Source organism: Odocoileus virginianus, chromosome 2 (assembly GCF_023699985.2).
Source record: "Odocoileus virginianus isolate 20LAN1187 ecotype Illinois chromosome 2, Ovbor_1.2, whole genome shotgun sequence".
In the NCBI taxonomy this organism is placed as follows: domain Eukaryota; kingdom Metazoa; phylum Chordata; class Mammalia; order Artiodactyla; family Cervidae; genus Odocoileus; species Odocoileus virginianus.
Window position 1 is genome coordinate 63,117,340 of NC_069675.1, and position 10,750 is coordinate 63,128,089.

Genomic DNA, 10,750 nt, shown 5'->3' on the forward strand with positions numbered 1-10,750 from the left:
CTCCGATGATCTCACGCTTCTCGCCACACCCCTTTAGCCCCTTCCATTCCGCCCTCATAGGCTATCTTCTCTGGCCCCATCGACTCAAGTTGTGGGAGGGAATGGGTATGCTGGGGGTGCGGGGCGCCGGTAAGGTTCTCTAGATTTGTATCCCTGGTGGCTCAGACCGTAGAGAATCTGCCTGCAACGTAGGAGACCCTGGTTGGATCCCTAGATGGGGAAGACCCCTGGAAAAGGAAATGGCAACCTACTCCAGAATTCTTGCCTTGAGAATTATATGGACAGAGGAGCTTGGTGAGCTACGGCCCATGGGGTCACAGAGTCGGACAGGTCTGAGCGACTAACACTTTCAACGCATACCACAATACAAGCTGAGCCTATATAACCAGAAAAAAATGTTAGTTACTAAAGCTTTGTCCTGGTTTTTATTTTACGTCTGCTGAAACTCATTTCAGGGCATAGGGTCTTATTACATTCCTATTTTCCGCCTCTGTTAGCTTCAACAGCAGCTTTCCAAGTTATCCGTGGTGAGAGGACGGATTTCCAATCTTTCCATCACCCAGAGATACTTTTGTAAAATACAGTAAAAATAAGTTATTTGAAAAATTGCTGGGGGTGAGGGGAAGATAGGCAAAATACAAGCCCAGACTTCAAATTATTTCAATAAGCAGAGAACTACATTTCAACAAATACAATCAAACGAGCATAGGGGAATTTCGAAGACTGTACATATTGTTCATTCTTACATTCCTGATTATTTCACAATCATGATTAACAAATTTATGTATGAAATATGATTCCATATTTTAAACGCCTATAAAAGCACTTTGAACAAGCGAGGTGTGTGTCAATATCTAAAGTTTTTTAAGTCGCAAATGAGCTTTCTTCTAATTTGTTATTCCAATCTAGTGGGAGTAATAAAAAAATTCTTTAAAAGGCTTCTGGTTGAGAGTGGTGAGCATCCAAACTGTTCCTCTGTTTTGTTTTTACACTTAGTAGGGAAACTAGTTTCACAGAAATAAGTTGATGGGAATAGAAAGAGTTTTCACATCAATTTATGCAAGCTAAGAATATTCATTTTTAACTTTTAGCTAAAACAAATGGTGACATTTTCAAAATCCTTCAGTTCTTCATTTATTGCCAGTTCCAACAATTTATTCTTTAAACACTTTATCTTTTGAATTATCTCAAAAGATTACAGATATTATATATTGTTAGAGTCATAATTACAAATTAACCTTAAAATATCACAAATTGTAGTGTGATCCTACAACACACGACTAGTACACACACAACATGGAACTCACAATGTGAGTTCAACAACATCCAGACTAATCTATACTGTACTCAAGAAAACCAGTTCTCTGATCTTGGTTGCTGGAGGGATGCCAAATTGTCATAAAAATTTTTTAAACTATTATTCTCAGTTTTTGCCCTCATCTTATTGTGGACAGGTAATAACAAATAGTTTGGGGATTGGCACCAGTCCAGAAATCACATTTTCAGTAGCACTATCCTTGAAAGTTACATACATAACCTTACCAAGAAGACTCTTGAGATTTGGAAAAACTGAAACATCACCCAGAATAACTCAGAACCTGACAGTTCATCCTGCACCAAAGTGATAATGAGACGTCAAGGCAAAATGTCACACCTTTAGGTCTAAGTCATGGAAGCAAACACTGAAATGCAGTTAGTACAAGAGGTTTCGGATTGGCGTAAGTAGGGATGTCTCTAAAAGATAAAGAGGGAGGAAGCAGGGTTGAGCAGAGTCTCAGATATCTGATAGTGTCTCAGCCACCCCAACAACAAGAAGTTCCAGAGCAGAAGAACTCCCCAGAGGAGACCACAGTGGGGAGAGATGGCCAGGAACTGGCACCCACTTCTCTGGTCTGTGCACTTCCCTTGTGGCTCAGACGGTAAAGCGTCTGTCTTCAATGCAGGAGACCTGGGTTCGATCCCTAGGTCTGGAAGATTCCCTGGAGAAGGAAATGGCAACCCACTCCAGTCCTCTTGCCGAGAAAATCCCATGGATAGAGGAGCCTGGTGAAGGCTATTGTCCATGGGGTCCCAAAGAGTCAGACACAACTAAGCAACTTCACTTTCACTTTCTCTGGTCTGTCATTGGCAAGATTGTGCCTTCAACTTAAAAACTGAAGCAGAGTCTAAAGATTCAGCCAATTGGTGATTCTCAGTTAAGTTTTACAAGTTCTGCACTTGTACAACTGAATGATAAATTCTTTCTTAAAGGGAGATCTGAGGGGTTCACCTCCTGAACTGCTATACACCCAACCATCCACATCACCGTAGCACCACAATCCCATGATTTGTTCAACAAATATTTACTGAATCTCTATTAAATAACAGACTCTATTCTACATCTTATAAGTAGAGCAGTGAAGAAAAGACCCTCCTCGGGATGGAGCTTAGATTCAAATTTCCAGTTGGGAATGCTCCCCCTCTTCTCTTCCTCCCTTTTCATCCTCTTTCCTTCCCTCTTCTTTTCCTTCGCCACACTTTTTTCTCCTGTAAATCCTGATTTCAACATTTAAAACTTCCAGATTCATGCCTGAGTATTGCTGCCAGAGAGCGCCTAGATGGTGAGACTTTCTGTCTTGAAACCAACAAAAGGAGTTTTTAGAGAATGAGGAATTGATGCCTCACCATCTCTACTGTTTGCCTAAGTAACCTCAGTATATAAGCCACTTCCTCTTTTTCTTTCTATTGCCTGGTCCTTCTTTCCTTCCTTCTCCCCACCCCAATGCCCTGTGTTAGAGTATTTGATTGATCAGAAACATTCTGGTGAGATGGGAATATTTAAATAGGTTGTCAACTCATAAGGCATTCCAAAAACACAGAAGAATGATAGTTGTTCCATTATTGTCTTAGTCCCTTTATGCTGGTATCAAAATATTATAGACTGAGTAGTTTATAAATAACAGACATCTGTTTCTTACTGTTATGGAGGCTGGAAGTCCAAGATCAGGGTGTCAGTATGGTCAGATGAGGATTATCTCCCAGTCGAGGATTTCCAACTTCTTGTATTAATATCATCACTTAGGGAAGGAAGAAGGGAGCTCTCTCTTGGGCCTTATTTATGAGGGAGTTAACTCCATCATGAGGGCTCCACCCTTAGGACCTAATCATCTCCCAAAGGCCCCACCCAGCTCCTAATACCTTCAACTTGGGCATTAGATTTTCAGTGTAGGAATTTGGGGAATACATAAACACCCAGACCATAGCATTCATCTGTATCTGTCTGTGCTTTATTATCCTAAAAGCTTTACAGACAAAAAATGGAATAAGACAGAATTTGGAAACATTCCTAGAATTAGCCACTTGAAACATAATTGTGCTAAGGCAATGCTTATTTTAAAAAATTTATTCCTGTCATATTCCTTTAAACCTAGCTGTTTAATAGCATTCTTCAAAAAAAAAGCAATGTTTATAGCCATACTGAAAGTAAATAAATATATATATATGTATTTATTACTCAGAATGAACACTTCCTATGAATTGCATCCCTGTGAATTGCATGTAGCTCTGTTCTCTGATTTCAAAGCTATCTCCTGCCACTTCCACATGAAGAATAACCTGAGTTTTCTTGATTTATGATCAAGGATTCAGGTTTATATATTCTTTTTTTTAAAAGGCTTTAATTTTTTAAATTTTATTATTTATTTATTTGTTTACTTTTGGCTGTTCTGGGTCTTGATTGCTGCTGGGGCTCTTCTCCGGTTGTGGCGCCCATGCTTCTCATCCCAGCCGCTTCTTTTGGTGCAGAGCACAGACTCTAGGGTGAGGGCTTCAGTGGTTTCAGCACGTGGGCTCAGTAGTTCTAGCTCCCAGGCTCCAAGCACAGGCTCAATAGTTGTGGCACATGAGCTTGGTTGCTTCACAACATGTGGAATCTTCCCGGGTTAAGGATCAAACCTGTGTCTCCTGCATTGGCGAGCGAATTCTTTACCACTGAGCTACCAAGCCCCAGATATATATATATTGATTTTCATATTCTTTTCCATTATAGGTTATTACAAGATATTGAAGTGCTATACAGTGAAAGCAAAGTAAAGAAAGTGTTGGTCACTCAGTCGTATCTGACTTCTCTGCAACCCCAAGGACTGTAGCCCACCAAGGTCGCCTGTCCATGGAATTCTCCAGGCAACAATACTGTGGGTAGACATTCCCTTCTCCAGGGGATCTTCCCAACCCAGGGATTGAACCCAGGTCTCCTTCATTGCAGGTCGATTCTTTACCATCTGAGCCAGCAGGGAAGCTATCCAGTAGGTGCTTGTTATTTATCTATTTTATGTATATAGTCGTGTGTATCTGTTAATTCCAAACTCCCAATTTATTTCTCCACCACTCTTTCCTCTTTGGTAACCCTAAATTTGTTTTTTATGTCTGTGAGTCTGTTTCCATTTTGTAAATAAGTTCATTTCTGTCATTTATTTTTATTCCACATATAAGCAATATCATATGATACTTATCTTTCTCTGTCTCACTTCACTTAGTTGAAGTAAGTATGATAAGTAAGTTGAAGTAAGTAGTATGGTAAACTCCAGGTCCGTCCACATTGCTGCAAATGGCATTATTTCATTCTTTTTTATGGTTGAGTAATATTCCACTGTATACATCTTTATCCATTCATCTGTCAATGGACCTTTAGATTGTTTCCAGGTCTTGGCTATTGTAAACGGTATATGCTAAAGAGATGAAACTGGTTAAAGAGTCATAGGGCTAAGATTCCTTCCCATTGAAAGCACCTGTTTGCACTCACTAAACTTTGCTATTTTCCTTAAAGGTTTAAAGGAGCTTGACAGCCCCCTTCCTACCCACACTATTCCTTAAATTCTTTTGAGGAAGCTGTGGTGTGTGCAGACAAAAATGTAAATTCACTTACGATTTGATTCTGTCATAATCATATCACCAACTTTATAAGATGTTGAGGAATGAGACTATCAGTTTTGTTTTATGAGGCCATTATGACAACCTCATATGCCCAGTGAGTGAGCCAGCCATGAGGGTGAAATGCAAGTATTTCTGGCTGCTCCTCACTAAGAGTTAATAGCTCCATTAAACGTACCTTGATGGGGAGTGTGTCCCATCGAGGTATTTAATCATTTATTGGGGAATTTTGCCCCAGTCACCCTAATCAAGCAGATTGTTTTATAGGATTATAAATCACAGGTTCAACCCCTGGTTGGGGAACTAGATCTCCATGCCCCACCTAAAGATCCCACATGCCACAAGGAAGATCACAGATCCTGCATGTCACAACTAAGACCTGTGCAACCAAACAGATGAATGATATTGACAAGAAAGAAAGAAAGGCTGGGACCCTGTAAGCAAAGGGAACTTGGAAAGTTAAAAAAAAAATTTCAGATAAACTCAAAAACCTGTTTATGCTAACAAATTAAGCTAGGACGTGGAAACAATGATCCCAGACTCAAACGAGACTGGAAATATTTCAGTAGAGGCATTTCTAGTAATCTTCACTATTTTGAACTTGTGCTGTGCCCTGACTTCCACTAATCAGAAAAAAAAACAATCCTTCATGGGCCCTCTCCATCTATAAAACCTCTGTCCTTCCAATGAAATATTAGCATCTGGATAGAAGAGATTATGAGCTTAAAATCCAAATTAAAAAAATGGACTTCATCTCATCAACAGCATAACTAATTTTCCACATCCAGAAATTAAGTATTTAATGTGAAAGAAGGGTAGGTGTTATGTGATTCTACTTGCTGGTTTTGCTTTGTCTCACAGGGAAGGGAGTAGAAATTTCTTTTTCATTAGCAGCTGTCAATGTTTCTTTCATTTCAAATGGAGAGGAATCTCTGTTTTCATATAGTATGTCAATAACATAGTTTTCCTTTCATATTAAATTATAAATGACATCTCACTAGCTTATTAGTATTATTTTCACAGACATTCCCTCAAGCACCTGCTTAGCTTCATGAGCAAATATCTTGGAGAGATCAAGTCGCACTAAATCTTTTCCCTTGGCAGCCAACACACAACGGCCCTGGGGGACCTCCCCCAGGCTGACACCTCTATTGCTTCTCTTCCATGAACACTTTCATCGGTGTCTTTGACCTTTAGCTGCCGTCATCTAATAGCAGTTCAGAGGAGGTGGCATAGAAGTATACTGTGCAGATAAACACAGCAGGGAATCTGATCAGCACGCAGACCTGACACTTCTTTTGTAAACTCCTCAGCTAGACTTCCCGTTCTTAAGGACAGTGACCCTTTTCTCCCTCTCTAATTTCTTTTCAGGGCCTGGAATATTACTATAATCCCATCTAGTCGTTGATTGGCTAGTTGATGATTAGGTTCATCTTTTCAGCTATTATATAAAGAAAAGGCTAGGAAATGTGTAAACCAGGCTCATCTAAATAAAGGAATCTGACATTGTTTTCCTCTCAATGAACAAAACTGCAGTGGAAATGTTATACTAACAAAGTAGCTAGCAGGAAGAAGAACATCTATATTATGAAGGAAAAAAAATATGTTCAATGAGTACATCTAAATGGTGTGTGTACAGAATTTCAGAAAAAAATATAGTTACATTTGGATGGACTTTTCCTTCTATTTTCCAATAGAATTATTCTATTCTGTGAAAATTTTATATTATGTTGAAATTAAGAGATGCAAAGATAAAGCGAGGGAGGTATATCTTTGTCCATTAAAAACATCTTAACTCTTTCACTGGAGAATTTTAGAGTAAGTGTTCTAGAGCATTTCGTTTAAAAATAAATGGACAACGAAGAAATTAGCCTTAGAAACTTTCCACTCTGAAAAGGGGAGCAAAATATTATTAATAGAAATGACTTTTCTATTGGTTTATTGGTCACACATGTGACTATGGCAGATTCAGACGTCTCAAAAATAGACTTTGTAAAGGTGGCTGCAGCCGCAACCATGCTATTTTAGGTAAAGCTACCTTTCTAAATAGGTAGTATTTACTTTAAAGCCTTGATGTAAAGCAATGAATGGGTTAGCTGCATATTGAATACATATGTTTGTCTTTTTCTGTGTAAATATTTGCCTCCTCCCAAATCAATTCAATTATGCTTATCCTGTAGAACTTGGCCTAGATCAAGATAACATGCTAGGCAGGAAAGATGGGCAAAGATTCTGAAGACTTATGGCTTAAGGAAAAGAGGAATTTGTTGAGATGACCAAATTCATGAGGCCAAGTCCTACACGTCTACATTAATTTGTAAACAACTGTCAATTTGTGATTGAATTATTTCCCCACTACCTCCAAAAGATGTTACAATCCTAACCTCCAGTACCTGTGAGTGGGACCTTATCTGATAGTAGGATCTTTGCAGATCTTCAAGCTAAGACGAAATCCTGAGGGTGAGTCCTAAGCCAGTTTGACCAGTGTCCTTATGAAATGGGGGAAATTGGGAAATTGAGACAGAAACATACACAGGAAGAAAGCAGCAATCAGAGTGATATATCTAAAGGCAAAGAACACCAGAGATTGACAGCACACCACCACAAGTTAGGAGGGAGACACAGGACAGGTTCTCTCGGAAAGAACCAAAGCTGCCAAGACCTCGATCTTGGATTTCTGGCCTCCAAAGTTCTGAGACAGATTTCTGCCATTTAGGCCCACCCGGTTTGTGGTACTTTGTTAGAACAACTCTAGGAAGCTAATACAGCAACTATTGCCATGTAGGTTACCCAGGTGGCCTAAATAGGAAGTTTAGGTTCTAAACCAATGTGTATCTGTGACTCTTTTTTCTAAGTCAGCTTCTTGGAGGTATAGGGCTTTCCTGGTGGCTCAGATGGTAAAGAATCTATCTGCCTGCAATGCAGGAGACCCACGTTCGATCCCTGGGTTGGAAAGATCCCTTGGAGATGGGAATGGCTACCCACTCCAGTATTCTTGTTCAGAGACTTCCATGGACAGAAGAGCCAGGAGGGCTATAGTCCATGGAGTCACAAAGAGTTGGACACAACTGAGTGAAAAATGCTTTCATGGATGTGTGATTTATGCACTTTAATTGTTCAGTTTAATGGGTTTTGGCACATGTGAGACCTTTTCAATCAAGCTCTTGATATACAACCTTCCTTGGGCTGTTCACGCAAGCTCTTTTCAGGTCAACACCCCACTGGCCTCCCAGGCAACCAGCGCTTTCTCTGTCACTAGAGATTGATATCGTCAATTCTGGAACTTCTTATGAAAGGGGTGGAAACCATACAATATGCGTTCTTCTGTCTCTGCCTTCTTTCACTTAGCATAATTTTTTTTTGATGTTTTTCTCTGTTGGGTATCAGTGGTTAATTCCTTTTTATTCTATGAATGTGTCACAATTTGTCTATCCAGTTGTTAATGGGCCTTTATGTTGTTTAATTTTTTGGTTATTATGAATTAGATAGCTATGAACGGTTAGGTACAAGTCTTTGTACAGACACGAATTTTCTTTTCTTTTCAGTAAATACATAGGAGCAGGACTTCTGGGCCATATGATAAATTTGTGCTTTTTTTTTTTTTTTTTTTTTAAGTTGCCAACAGCACTTTATTTTTTCTTTTCAACATCCTGTTCTGCGGCTTCCTTGGCCCTTTTCGCCCGGATGCCAAAGAGCCGGCGTTGGCGCGGGCCATGCGGAGACTGGCAAACGCCTTAAAGCTCTTCTCCTCCTCTGTGATGGCTCTGGCTTTCTCCTTCTTATAGACGTTCCGTGTGGGCATAACAGATCCGGTCAGCTGAGCGGCCAGTTTGAGCTCTTCAGCAGAGCTGTCTCCCTTCTTGGGGGCCGAGGGCTTCCTGGGGAACAGGATAAGCTTGGAACGGTACTCCTTGAGCCGCTGCACATTGGCCTGCAGGGACTCCGTGCACTTGTTCTGGCGCCTCGGGTCCACCGAGATCCCAGTGATCCGGGCCACCTTCTTGTGGATGCCTGCCACCCTAAGCTCCTCCAGGCTGAAGCCCCTGCCGGCGCGAACCTTCGCGTGGTACCTGACCGTCGGGCATCTCACCACCGGCCGGAGAGGACCGGACACAGGGCGCGGGGCGATGCGGTGCACCTTGGCCTGCCGGGCCTTGCGTCTACGGATCTTGCGAGCTGGCTGGTTGAACCACGTGCCCACGCGCCGCTGCCAGCCCTTGTGGAAGTGGGGCTTCAGGATCATGCCATTCCGGCTGGGCGCCATGGCTGCGGCCGAAAGGCCTTCTCCGAGGGCTCACGGCCGGGAAAGGAGGAAGGGCCCCACGGCACCCTGGGATGGTAGTGAGCCCGGCCCTGTGCTTACGTTTTTTTGGTTTTGTGTGTGTGTGTGTGTGCTTATGTTTTTAAGAGACTGTCTAACTGTTTAAAAAGTAGCCATAGCATTTTACACTCCTACTTTTCCTACAAGGGTCAGTAAACTTTTTGTAATGGGCCAGAGAGTAAATATTTTCAGCCTTGTAGGACATATATTGTCTCTGTCACATATTCTTTGCTTTATTTAACAACTCACTAAAAACATAAAAGACATTCTTGGCTTAGGGGTTATACAAAAGCAGGCCTTGGGTTGGACTTGACACTGTTGCCAATTTGTATCAGTCAAGGTTCAACCAGAAAAGCAGAAGCCCCTACATGATAGAAACATAGTTAGGGATTTAGCCCTTCGAATCTGCAGGCTCCACATCTGAGGATTCAACCAACTGCAAATCAAAGGGAAAAAAAGTTTTTTTAATTCCAGAAAGTTTCAAACACCAAAACTTGAATTTGCTCCCTACTGGCACGTGTATACATAGCATGCTGTGTGCTAGGTCACTTCAGCCATATCCTACTCTTTGCAACTCTATGGACTGTAGCCCACCAGGCTTCTCTGCCCATGGGATTCTCCAGGCAAGAATACTGGAGTGGGTTACCATGCCCTCCTCCAAGGAATCTTCCAAACCCAGGGATCACACCAGAACCAGGGATCAAACTTGTGTCTCTTATGTCTCCTGCATTGGCAGGCAGGTTCTTTACCACCTGGGAAGCCCATCTATGTAGCATTTACATTGTATATACAACTATTTACACAGCATTTACATTGTATGATGTATTATAACTAATTCAGAGATGATTTAACATGTAAGTAAGAAAATGTGTGCAGGATATAGGCAATGTTGTCTGTCATTTATATCTCAACAAATTTTGAAATTAGAAAAGAATCCTTAGTAAGGATTTTAATAATGATTGACAATATGACCCATATGCTAGAGTTATTCTGTAGATTGCAGACTCTGCTGCCACCAGAGGCAGCATCAGGCAAGATGTGACCAATCTTTGAAGATTGAGTGAACTTTTTAGTTTAGCTGCCTGGTTGGTAAAGCCTGTCCTTGTGATAAAACAGAATAGTTAGGAAATAAAACCACCACTGTGGATATATGAATACGGTGATTTTCAAAGTTGCCTGTGCATCAGAATTACCCAGAAGACTGGCTGTGATACAGGTTGCTGCCCCTTCTCCACTCCTCCCAGAGTTAATTATTCAGCATGTCTGAGGTGGGGAGCAGAGCATTTTCATTTCTGGCAGGTTCCCAGGGGACACTCATACTGGTGGTTCCAGACCACACTTTGAGACTAACAGAACTCCCATTATTTAAGTGAACTCTGACGATCTATCTATGCTAGTTGCTGTATATGGGATCTAATTCCCTGACCAGGGATTGAACCCAGGCCCCCTGAATTGGGAGCTTGACCACTGGACCAGTCTTAACCACTGGACCACCAGGGAAGTCCCATGCTGATTGTATTT

General features: G+C 41.3%; 1 pseudogene; it reads right to left on the reverse strand.

Moving 5' to 3' along the window:
* Positions 1 to 8,492: 8,492 nt before the first annotated feature.
* On the reverse strand, positions 8,493 to 9,215 carry LOC110128065 (large ribosomal subunit protein eL13 pseudogene; annotated as a pseudogene).
* Between the last annotated feature and the right edge of the window lie 1,535 nt (positions 9,216 to 10,750).